The sequence below is a fragment of the Eschscholzia californica genome, unplaced genomic scaffold (genome assembly GCF_041429995.1).
Source record: "Eschscholzia californica isolate CP2 unplaced genomic scaffold, dmEscCali1.0.p SCAF_2, whole genome shotgun sequence".
In the NCBI taxonomy this organism is placed as follows: domain Eukaryota; kingdom Viridiplantae; phylum Streptophyta; class Magnoliopsida; order Ranunculales; family Papaveraceae; genus Eschscholzia; species Eschscholzia californica.
In genome coordinates, this window is record NW_028238309.1 from 11,565,482 (window position 1) to 11,578,636 (window position 13,155).

Here is a 13,155-nt window from a genome sequence, read left to right on the forward strand (position 1 = left end):
TCCAATTTCTTTTCTTGTGGGTTATAGATTCTAGCTTCTGCTGCGCAACCCCAAACACGAAAGTGCCTTAAACTAGGTTTCCTACCAGTCCATAACTCAAAAGGAGTTTTAGGAACTGACTTACTAGGAACTCGGTTTAAGACATATGCAGCAGTTTTAAGAGCTTCACCCCATAACATAATGGGTAAAGTAGAGTTGCTCATCATGCTCCTAACCATATCCATTAGAGTTCTATTACGCCTTTCGGCAACACCGTTCTGCTGAGGCGTTCCTGGCATTGTATACTGTGCACAAATGCCAAGTTTTTCTAGGAGTTTAGCAAACGGACCAGGATGTTGTCCCGATTCGTCATACCTTCCATAATATTCACCACCTCTGTCTGACCTGATGATTTTCACCTTTTTATCTAATTGTCTTTCAACCTTAGTGATAAAAATCTCAACAACAGTTACTGCCTGAGATTTATCATGTAACAAATAGATATACCCATAACGTGAAAAATCATCTATAAATGTGATGAAATATTTCTCTCCACCAATACATGAAATGGAGAGAGGTCCACAAATATCAGTATGGATGATCTCAAGAAGTTCTCTGCTCCTTGTGGCTCCTTTCTTGGTGTGTGTTGTTGTCTTTCCTTTTATACAATCGACACACATCCCGAAATCGGTGAAGTCTAGGTTTGACAGAATCCCATCCTTCACTAATCTCATCATTCTTTCTTTGGAGACATGCCCCAATCTTTTATGCCACAAGTTGCTAGAGTTCTCATTCATTTTATGCTCAATTCCAAAACTTACATTAGGATGCAGGCTTAAAATAGATTCAGCAAACTGATTATCAAGACTGATTTTATAAAGTTTATCATATAAAACGCCAGAACCTATAACACATTTATTTTTATACAATTCAAAACGTTGATCTCCTAAAGACAGTTTATAACCCAAAAGATCTAGTTGAAACATAGAAACTAGATTACGAGATACGGTTGGAACAAAAAGAGTATTATACAAATCTAAAAAACAACCAGTATCAAGTTTTAAACGATAGGTTCCAACAGATAAAACTTCAGAGGAAATCTGGTTCGCCATAAAAATGAAACGTTCAGTCTAACTTGGGTTTCGGCTTGAAACAAAGCCCTGCATCGTTTTAGAAACATGAACATTAGCGCCCGTGTCGAGCCACCAAGTATTAGAAGGAATTTCAACAAGATTGGATTCGAAACATACAAGAGCTAACTGCTCACCTTTCTTTTCGAACCAAGCCTTACGTTTTGGACAATCTGCCTGAAAGTGTCCAATCTTTTTACAAAAATGGCATCTGAATTCCTTCTTCTTAATATGAACCTGGGGAGCTAAAGCAGGTTCATGGTTCTTTGGTGCGACAACTTTCTTACCTTTCTTGGGCTTCCAATTCTTTCTTTTCACTTCTTGAGTAACAAGATTAGTAGAGAAACTTTCTTGTTGTCTTAACCTTGTCTCCTCTTGAACTAACATACTAGATAGTTCATTCACATTCCATTGTTCCTTAAGTGAATTGTAATTCATCTGGAATGGTCCATACTGAGGAGGCAAGGAATTCATAATAAAACGAACAAGAAAAGGCTCCTCAACATTCATACCAAGTCCATTAAGTCTCGCCGCAATGTTAGTCATTTCAATTAAGTGCTCTTGCATACCTCTCACACCGTCATACTTTATGGTAGTGAGTTGAGCCATTAGCGTGCCAGCTAGAGACTTATCGGCTGCACGAAATCTCTCCTCAACTGCATTAATGAAGTCTTTAGCATTATCAGTTTGAGGAAGGGATGACTTTATATTGCTTGCAATAGTCATTCGCATAAACATCATGCTTAGTCTGTTTGATTTTTCCCAAGCGTCAAACAATTTTTTCTCATCAGTGCTACTTGATACATTTAGAGTAGCAGGTCTATCAGACATAAGGGCTCGATCCATATCAAGAACACCTAAAGTGAACTTGACATGTTCGCTCCATTCTGAAAAAATTGAGCCAGTAAGCAAGGGAACAGACGCAGCTTGCGAATGTAGGGATATCGGCGCAGATACTGCAAACATTTAGACAATATACTATAAGCAAGTTAACTATATCAAAATTTATCCTTTGGGTCTAAATTAAGATATATACCATACCATTCATCATTTAAATACCATACATAAATGAGTCCATTAGTGTATCGTCTAACCACAAAAGGGTTCATCACCTTTGGGCAATAGAACCAAGTTCATTAGATGGTACAAAGCATTAACAATAATATTCAATCAACTTATAATTCTTCTTTGGAAAAATTACACGTTATCGAAGTAGTTTGATGCAAATTACTCGACATAAGTTTGAACGTTAATTAACCTTCTTAGATATGTAAGATTAGTTCAAAAGTCACTTTGGCAACCTTTTCACTAATTATACATATCATGGTTAAACTTTTATTCTTATGTCAAATTTTCATTTAAAACTTTTATAAAAGACAATTTTCATATACTTCAATTATTTGACTATAACAAAACTTTAATTAGCCAACATAATGAACTTTAATATTGTCTTCTTACAAGTTCTAAAATTAACCTTTGGCTCGTTTTATCGAAAATTCGAAAGGCGATAAAAACACATAAAGAAGTTTTTTCTTAAATCAAAACCAAAATTCATTAGTGGTTTTAATAACTTTGAACCAACACAAAAGAGGCTTTTATGAAACTAAATGAGTTCTTTAATACAAAGGATTTTAAGTTTCAAAAATCAACTCATATAGCTTCTTAAAATTTATTTCCAATATGGCAACTAAACATAGATTTAAAATCCGATAATTTGCCAAAACGATTTTGAACAAACATGAAGTCCACACCCATAGCTCTGATACCACATGTTATACATTCTATAAGTAGTGCTCATGAGACAAGTTAGCAATTCAAAATCTTCTCATGAACACACAAGAATCTAGGGACTCATGTTTGTCACAAAATCAATATGGAAATATGAACATTAGGTAATTATTAACATGAAATAATTACATACCTTTCTCCATTGTAGAGATTAGAAATAACTTTTAATTTGAACCAATATAAGCTCCTTTCTTGTATAAGATTAACTCCTTAATTCTCTACTTACTAGAAGATGAACTTGTATACTCTTTTCTCTTCTATTCTTCAAGCACTAGTGATGGAGATACTAGCTTGAGTTAATGAGCAAGAGCATAGCTTTCCATCTCATTCTCCATCTCTATTTATACAAGTCTCTAATCCATCATAGAGTTTGTACAAGTTACTACATGGGTGTCATGTGTCCCCTTATGTGTCAAGCAACAAGTCCATTAGGTGTCATTAGGTGTCATGAAACAAGACAAGTGTCCCTTATGTGTCAAGCCACAAGACCATTAGGTGTCAAGACACAAGACAAGTGTCCCTTATGTGTCAAGCAACTAGACCATTAAGTATCAAGACACAAGACAAGACAACACACCTCATTAGTCTATACACCTCATGCTTATAGATGGGCCTTGTTGTCAACACATAGTTAGTGTCCATAGATTCAATACATGAATGAGTTTTATGAGCCCAACAAACCTTTAGCCCAACAAGTCTATACATGGTCTTATTGTATGGGACATACTAATGGGCCTTGTTCATGAAAATTGGCGAATGGGCCTTGCATGAACATAGCCTTTGTTTACAACCTCTGCCGTGACTGCCTCGCCCTCGTACCGAATTAGAGAAGGGGTATTTTGGTCTTTCAGATGAAATTACAAAATATCCTTTGTCTTGTTAGGTCAGTTAGGGAGTCATCAAAGAGGTTCTTCTATCAGTTTTTTCTTTTCTGATTGTTTGGATCCACATCTTCTGAATCTGAACTATGAGAGTTTGACTTATTTCGATCAGATTATATAAGTATTTTAGCATGTTGCAGATAAGGGGTTCCTAACCCAGGCCTATTTTATATCTGATTAAAAATGATCTGATGTTTGTTTAAATCAGTCAGACGAGTCACACACATGAATCAGACAAAAAGAAACATTCTAAAATCAACCTGAATTGTCTATTGTAAATGTTACCAGTTCCACCAAATTGCAGGTTAGCGCCGAGACGTAAAAAGTTCTTGGTATTAAATTTTGAAATACATTAAAATCGTCTAAAACCATTGTTAAGATAAATAAATAAATAACAAAAAAAAAGAACTTGAAATACATTAAAACCATCTAAACCATTGCTAAGATAAAAGAAAAAGCTTTTTTTTTCTTTTTTGATGAAAGGAAGTAACATTAAAAAACCAACACATACAAGGTCTCTAAAGTAAAGCAGAAATAAAAGCGGGTATAACTTTTCATATTTTCCTTTGACCATATCTACGACCCCATTTTGCGAGCGCATCCGCCTGAGTATTACAGTCTCTAGGAACATAGGTGAAGATTATGCCTAAAAAAATTTCTTTTAGAGCCTTTGGATTGCCAGTGAATCCCTACACTATTGCCGTTGATGAAAAGGATCAAGGCTTGATTGTCACTCTCTACATGAACATGAGTGATGTTCAACTGGATGGCACATAATAGACTGGATAGAATAGCCATGCTTTCGCATTCTTCCGTGTTCTGGCATCGCACTGAATCAGCTACTGCTATGCTGAAGGTCGCATCTGCATCTCGAATGATACATCCTATCCCGGCCGATTCGGTGATTGCAGCAAATGAGGCGTCGACGTTTAACTTCAAGTATGGTGTCGATGGAGGTCTCCATATTTGTTGCTTTGTTTTTCCCCTGCATTTGTTAGTAATAATGGACACAGTCTTGAGTGGAGTTGTCGATGTATTGTTTATCCTCTCTATCATTTGTATAGGATTTTGCTTATTCATAGAAAAGCAATTTTCGCACCTTGCTTTCCAAATAAACCATAGTATTTTGGCATATAGATTGGTAATTTCTTCGTCTAGAGTTTTCCATTGTTGTATCCATTTATTTACTGTTGTTAATTCCGTTCGAACCTGAAAGTGGAATCAAATAGCTTTCGCAAAAGTACAATGAAGCATCACATGGTCTAAGGTTTCATTTTGATGGCCAATACGCGGACAACCGTTTTTCTTATATGGACAATTATTTTTGGGCCCGATGCGAGTCAACTATGCTTGACTTAGTTGACTTTGATTTAATAAGGGGACAACTCTATAAAGTCTTAAATACTAATAATTAGTAACATGTGGACTACTAACAAAAATAATAGTTAAAGATTGAAAACCTAAACTGTCTTCTTCTTCATCTTCTTCCTTCTTCTTAGTCTTATTCTTCTTTCTTCACTTCTACTAAAAGTAAACTGTAGTTTCTACCATATTTTTTTATACCCTAGATGGATGAAGAAGGCAAAATCTCTTCTTAGTCTTATTCTTCTTTCTTCACTTCTACTAAAAGTAAACTGTAGTTTCTACCATTTTTTTTATCAAACCCTAGATGGATGAAGAAGACAAAATCTCTCAATCTGCACCTGAAGAAGTTTTTCCGGACGTTTATATAATAGGCATTAATGACATTGATGAGGTAAAACAGAACATAACTTGCGACGAAAATCTGGAAAAATCAGACAATTTTTCAGATTTTCGTAGCAACTTAGCTTCTGTTATGCCATATTTTCGCAGAAAACCGACGAAAATATTACATAACAGAAGCTAAGTTGCGACGAAAATCTGGCAAGTTTTCTGATTATGCCAGATTTTCGTCGCAAGTGATGTTCTGTTATGCCATATTTTTGCACAACCCGAATTACCAGATTCATCTTCCTCTTCACCATCGTTTTCAGAGTCGGAACCAACAGATCCATCTTCCTCTTCCACATCTTCTGTGATTTTCTCTACCATCAGTACTGATGAGACATGAAAATGTCCCATCTGAATCTCTTAACTCGGATTAGTTAGTCCAGTTCGAGCGGTTACTCTGACGATTTGTTTGTTTCTTTTGTCCAGGTGTCTTTTACAGAGTTGAATGCGGAAAACGGATAAAATCCGTAGGCGAAGACAGAAGTTGAATCGGAGTCCGAATGAGAAAGAAAGACCAAGTTAAAGCTTTGGTTAAAGTCAGTTGACTGAAATGTAACAAAGATCCGTCGGAGACACGTGGCGTTTAGATGGGAAGCAAATCTGATGGTGCGGATAAGCCGCGGTATAAATTCGGGTATTTCGAGTGTACTCCGGGCTTTTCTGGTTTGCGCTAGACAGATCAACGACCAGTTCTCTTTCCGCTACACGTGGAGTCATCCTGAACCCGCGCTGCACCTTTTTCTTGTTTAGCCGCAAAGCACCAAATAAGCTTCTTCTTGCCAACAAACCAGCTCACGTCTTTCCTCCTCAGTTGACCAGGTCAGTTCCAGGTTATATGTTAGAGAGAGAGAGTAACAGGGAGAAAGAAAATCAGAGAAGGAAAGAAATTCAAATACAAAAGGAATGGCAGGAGCAGCTCGATTTCTTACCTTAATCAGAGATTGATAGAAAGGTAATATTTTTAAAAGAAGAGAAAGTGGGAGAGAGAGGTAAGGAAAGAAATCAATTGGGTGTCTTTCTCTCTCTACATAAACTGAAGAGGAAGGAAGAGAGGGACATCTCTCACGGCCAGAAAAACAGTACACCATTATCATAATCTCGGCTGGGAGCATCATCATCCTCTCGAACTCAACTTGACAGAAATATTAGAGAGAGAGAGAGAGTGATGTAAAGAGTTAGAAAGGAGCATCATCACGGCTGAGAAAAGAAATAAATCTTCTTCATCATCTCGGTTTAGAGAGAGAAACCGAGATCATCAACCACTTGATCATCATCATCATCTATCTTTCTTCTTCTTCTTTTTGTGTATCTCTTTTAGTGAGAGAGAGAGATTAGCAAAGATTATTAAGAGAGAAAGAGAGATTGTAGAGAGAGAGAGAGACAGAAAGATTCGGTTTAAAATAAAAACAGAGATTTATCTTCATTCTTTCATGGAAAAATGGGACAAAGGTCCAAAATCCCCTCTCTAAATCCGAATTCCCCCCAGTCTGTCTCCAAAATAAGCTGGAGGTCCAAATGAGTCGAGTATGTACTTTTTCCATTTTTTTTCTTCTTTTTTTCTTTTTTTTTCCTCTAATACCCCTGTCAGGTACAAAAGGGTCTTCACCTTACTTCTCTGACATTTAGCATTAAATTCAAAGCACATCCCATCTCCCTTTGTGCTTTTTTACTTTTATCACCATCTTCTTCACTCTCTCTCTCTCTCTAAAAATTATTGAAGCAAAAAACTCCATCTCTCTTTAAATTTTGGCTGAAATCTCGCTCTCTCTCCGGCGCCAAAAATTCTGTGTGAAATTTTCAATTCCCGCCAGGTACTGCTCATCTGTTACTTCTAATCTTAAATACATTCTTGAATTTTTTTAATGTTTCATATCTATTTATGATTTTTGTTTCAACACAGTTGAAGGTTTTCTCCTTTTAATGGTTCATAACTTTGTCTTCCTTAAACATTTCTTCTTCTTCTATAAAAACATTTGACTCAACTAAAATAATTTTGACATAATCTGAAGTATTTCGTCTCCATAAACAGTAGGTTTGAACATTGATATTTTGTTTGAGACCATAATTTTTATTTTTATAAATAAATTTTTAATTCATTGTTTTTTCAGATGGATAGAGATTTCTTTCATGTCTTTTCAGATTATGTATCATCAACGTATGTATTTCTCAATCATAGCCTGTTTTGTTCAGTATAGTTATACTTTCTCATATGCATAACAAGTTTGTAACAATATGCAGTATGAATAGAGATTTGTTTCGAGAAGATTCAATCGGTATGTATATATGAGAAGCATCTGAGAACATTGCTCGAAGACACCCTCATTGGTGAGACATAAATCACAATTTTTTATGCATTGCTTACAATTTATCTGTTTGACATAAATCACAATCGGTATATATATATACCGATTGTGATTTATGTATATATATATATATATATATATCAGAAGTATTTGTTTTATTAACATATAATTTGACGTTGTCTTTGTAGGATACAACGAGTTTTTTTTTTTCAATTTTACCTCGTCTGATGCTTGTGGAGCAACAACAAGAAGGATTCATCCTGATCGGATTTGATAGAGTAAAACAATAGCTTTAATGGTGTTTAGTTTCTATTGTACGAGTATGTTAAGTTAGTTTAAATATATGTCGGACGCACACCAATGAACCGTAAACTAATCGGTTTATGTTATTTCGTCATCTCTTTCAATCTCTAAGAACATCAAAGTTTTATGTTATTGGCTTCTCTACCTTTTTTGAAATAACTAAATCTGGAAAGTTGGTGAAAAAAGTTCGAAATTAGTTCATGTACACTGAAAACCAGATGATTTCCTGAAAACTGAACGATTTTCCTGTACACGTAACCAAAAATGTCCAGTACACAGAACAATTCCCGGTACTCTTTCCAGAAAACTAGATGATTTCCCTAAAAACTGGATGATTAAAATTTGAGAGGAAACTTGATGATTTCCTGAAAACTGGACGGTTTCCTGAAAACTGGACGGTTTCCTGAAAACGGGATGATTTTCCTATACACATAACCAAAAAATGTCCAGTACACAGAACAATTCCCGGTACACAAATTGTTTTTCAGAAAACCAGATGATTTCCCTGAAAACTGGAGTGTTAAAATTTGTGAGAAAACCAGATGATTTCCTGAAAACTCGATGGTTTGCTGTAAAGTGGATGGTTTTCCTGTACACGTAACCAAAAATGTCCAATACACAGAACAATTCTCGGTAAACAAGAAAATTTTCTAGAACAAAATGTCTAATACATAACCAAAGAAAATTTCCCAGAACAAATATGAAAAGAAAATAGGAATTGGAGAGAGAAAAATTTGAAATTGGTTCAAAGTTGGAGAGAAAAATCCGAAATTGGTTAAAATTTGAGAGAAAATAGGAATATGTATTATTTGAAAGTGCATTTCTGGTTGTACTAGAGGATTCTCCTCTAAACCCAACATTCTTTCATGTACCCAACTTTCTTCAATGTACACAACTTTGTTCCCTGTACACAAATATGTTTCTTATACACAAATTTATTTCCTGTACACAAATCAATTTTCTAAACATTTCTGATTGTAATAGGAGCAGTTAGAATGTAATACAAGTATATTACACATAAATGATTGTAGTATCAAATTTTCTGTACACAAATCTATTTCCTAGAAATTTCTTATGTATTGCAAATTAAAAAAAAAAATTTACATTTGGTATACATATTATTCAAGAAAAGAGTTGAATTTTCCGGCACCACCGGTAAGCTATCATCTTGTGAGACCTGTAAAAATTACAAACCACTCACATAAGATAGAGTTGAATTTTGGAAAAATGAGGAGGAAGTCCAAATTTTGGGGGGTTAATAAGCTTCCCCTCCAGCCATAACCCAAAATGAGAATCCAATCCTTTATGTCACTTGTACACAAATGTCTAGTACATTAACCTAATGACCAGTACACAGAACAATTTTCAAGAAACAAGAAAATTTCCAGTACAAAAATGGCTAGTAAACAGAACAATATCCAGGAAACAAAACAATTTCCTGGAAACAAGAAGGATTCATCTTTAATCAGAAAAAAAAACAAGAAGGATTCATTTCGATCGGATTCGGTAGAGTAAGACTGTAGCTTTAATGGTGTTTAGTACCTTCCATGTACACAACTTTATTCCCTGTACACAAAGATGTTTCATGGACAAAAATTTATTTCCTATAAACAAATCAATTTCCTTTACACAAATATAATTTTTTAGGGTTCTTCAAATTTTCAACTTTACCTTCTCCAAATGAATTAAACCCCATCTCTAATATTTTCTCCTTATTCTCAACCCTAAAATCAAATATCTTCTCAGACTTCTCTAATTTGCACATCTTGAATTTCTTCTACCATATATGATGAAATTCCAGAATGAGTGAACTTGATTTTGTCCAAACTCAATGAAATCAAGGAGAAGAATCGATTCCAACTGCTATGTTCACTTCTTTTTTGATATTTTTTAACTATAAACAAACAACATAACTTGTTTGACGAAGTGAAGCCTTCAGATCTTTTAATTAAACAAATCCCTGAACTATAAACAAACAATCTAAATAAGTATTTCTCTCTCTAAATTGTTTAATCAAGCAAATCACAGATCTTTCTCAAAAAAATAGTAAAACTAGTCATTTTTTCACTCAAATCACAGATCTTTCTCTCTCTTAGAAACTAGTTAACTAGTAATTTTGTTCAAAACGATCAAGCAAATCACAGATTGTCAACTAGTAATTTTTGAACATTAGGGTTTATTGAAAGAACAAAAAGTAGAGAGAGAGATAGAGAAAAATTACTTTTGATTGATCTTCACTCTTAACAGTTGAACTTAGGGTTTCTTTGTATCACTCTCTTCTTCAAAAATTTCGAATGGTACTTGTGATTTGTAACAGCTCTTAGGTTAAATAACAAAGATTTTTCAGCTTGAAGCTTTAATGGGTGGTGTTGGTTCTTGAGATAATTTCTTAGGTTTTGGGAAATAGAACGGTTTGGGAGAAGATGAGGATGAGTAGAGAAACTGATGGAATAGGCATGGGAGATAAAGAGTTATGGTTGATTGGACAACTCTCTGCAACGGTCACTTCGGTTCATTTATGACAGACGAAATTTCTGAAATTTTCGCGGGTTCCTGGGCAAAATTGAGTGGCATCCTACGTAAATTTCATAAAAAGCAAAGGTCGTAACGTAATTTTCTTGAGGGGTCTGACTGTTTGGACCGGGATTGCATTTTTGGATACGAATGGGTTGGGCCCTCTTTTTGTGCCCAAATTTGGACCTTACGCCCATTCCCTCTTCTTTCATACTTTTAATTTTTGTGTATCTCTTTAAGTGAGAGAGAGAGAGATTAATAGAGATTATAGTGAGAGAAAGAGGTTAAGAGAAAAGAAATCAGAAAGTTAGAGAGAGAAAGTAGTTGGAGAAGACGAGAAAAAAACGTGGAAAATAATTTTCTCACGGGGAAAATACTTCCGGGAAGATGAGAAAATCGTTTTCCATCAGGGGTGTGTTTGGCTGCCAGTGGTAAATCAGAAGGAAATTGTTTCCCGCTATAAAAAAGTTATGTTTTCTCCTTTCATTTCTTACTTAATTTTCCGAATTTTATCATAATTGCCATGAGTAAATAACTTTTTTATCTAGGGCCTTAGATGAAGTTCATCATAATCATTTTCTCGGTACAATTTATTAATAAGTTTTACAGTTTTTAATTATAAAATCTTCCGGATTTTTAGACCGTTCATGGACTAGAATCTGAGTTATATAAAGAATTCTCTAATTAAATCCAAATAAATTGTCGTTAGAATAGTTAGAGGAACGGATTCAGAAAACCCTAGGCTCTACCCCATTTGAGTTCCTTGTATCATTTGTAATTATTTTCTTTCCGTAATTTTACTTTAATATTTTATTCATTTCAAAACCAAAACGAAATCATTTGAAAAATCTTATTACTTCCTAGTTTTAGAATAGGTTCAACTAGTCTCTGAGGAACGAACCGGTCTTACCGGAATTTATTACAACTTGATACCCGTGCACTTGCGGGTGTAGACCTATTTAGGGTAACCTTTTAGGCCCATCAAGTACCATCTTCTTCTTCATGGTTGGTTTTAGAGTTTTAGGGTTTTAACCTTTGTTTTTGGGAAGATTCTACAACAACTCCCTTGCCTTTGTTTGATGCCATAACCACCAATGCTTCTCCAAGGAATTTCTCTCTCTACAAATTTGGGTGATGATGAAGAACAAGTAATAGAAGAGATGAAGACTAAACTAACCTAGGGTTTATGGCGAAAGAAGGAGGTCATCAAATAATACATCTGATTCTAAGAGGACTTGAGTGAAAATAATAGAGAGTTTTCCCCTTAAAAATTGATGTTCATATAAAAATTTAATTTTTTTGCGTTGTCCACATAAGATAGTTGTCCATATAAGAAAAACGGTTGTCCGCTTATTGGCCACCTTCATTTTCATTACAATTAATACAGGAGTATGTGTTTCTAATAGATTTACCAATTTTTGCCTTCACGGGTAAACTGTTCGCACAACATTTCCATAAAAATAGTTTTATGCGAGGAATGTAACAATGGTTTCCAAAAAATATATAACAACAAAGTTCCTCTTGCTTTTTGGTCAATTATATCTGACTTATGTAAACGAATCAAATCCACAATTGTGGTGATTATTAATAAATTCGTTATTAGTTCATCTGTGGATGTAAATCAAGATCTATGAGAGAAGATCTTAAACTGAACCAGGTTACATTACCATGTCTACTGTTTCAACTATTATCACGTAATCGTGAAATGTAACATGGTATCTAAGTAGGTTGTTCAATCCTTATTTAACTTCGCATAGTTTCCCATGTTTTTTCTAAATAAAATTGTTGTGATTTAATCATTGTTTCAATCATATTCACTAAGCAATCAAAATTGACGATTTGCAAGAGTCGGGTCCCTCTTTTCAAGTCAACTCGCTTTTCTAAATGGTAGAAGTCGATTTAATTTAGTTCAAGTTGAATTTTATTTTCCTTCAAGTCGGACACTTCAAAATTTTTGCACTCCGACTTGCTTGGGGGTGGGGGGATAATGAGATATGTCAGTAACGAGATGGAACAAGATCAATAAAAGTTCGAGATAGATGAAAATTGAGCATCATTAGGATATCTCTTGTTATTATCTAAGTTCGATATAGTCTACTTTCATCAAAAAAAAAAAAACTTATGAAACTAGCACACCCTAATTTACTTTATAAATATGAGTTGGATCAACTATATCTGACGAATGGTTCTCAAAAAAAAAAAAAAAAAAAAAAAAAACTATATCTGATGAATGTAACAAATCAAATCTACGAGTGTCGTGATCATTAATAAGTTCATATTGGTTTCTTCATTGATGTAAGTCGAGATTTAAGGGGAAATATCTAACTGAACTTCGTTAAATTTCTGTGTCGACTATTTTAATTATTTCTCCAATTGTCATATAATAGTGAAAATTAACAGGCCCTTCATATTTAGACAAACCAAGTCAGAACAATATGAGAAAAAGAAAAACACAACTTCAAATTTTGCAAAATCACTCAACTACCCAACGCATAGCTGGGACAA

General features: G+C 34.5%; 1 long non-coding RNA gene across 1 annotated transcript; it reads left to right on the forward strand.

Moving 5' to 3' along the window:
- Window positions 1-7,257: 7,257 nt before the first annotated feature.
- LOC147556216 (uncharacterized) lies at window positions 7,258-7,839 on the forward strand. The gene is made up of 3 exons (XR_015234211.1): window positions 7,258-7,341; window positions 7,639-7,685; window positions 7,769-7,839. It is a non-coding gene; the product is annotated as an uncharacterized LOC147556216 (long non-coding RNA).
- Window positions 7,840-13,155: the final 5,316 nt, after the last annotated feature.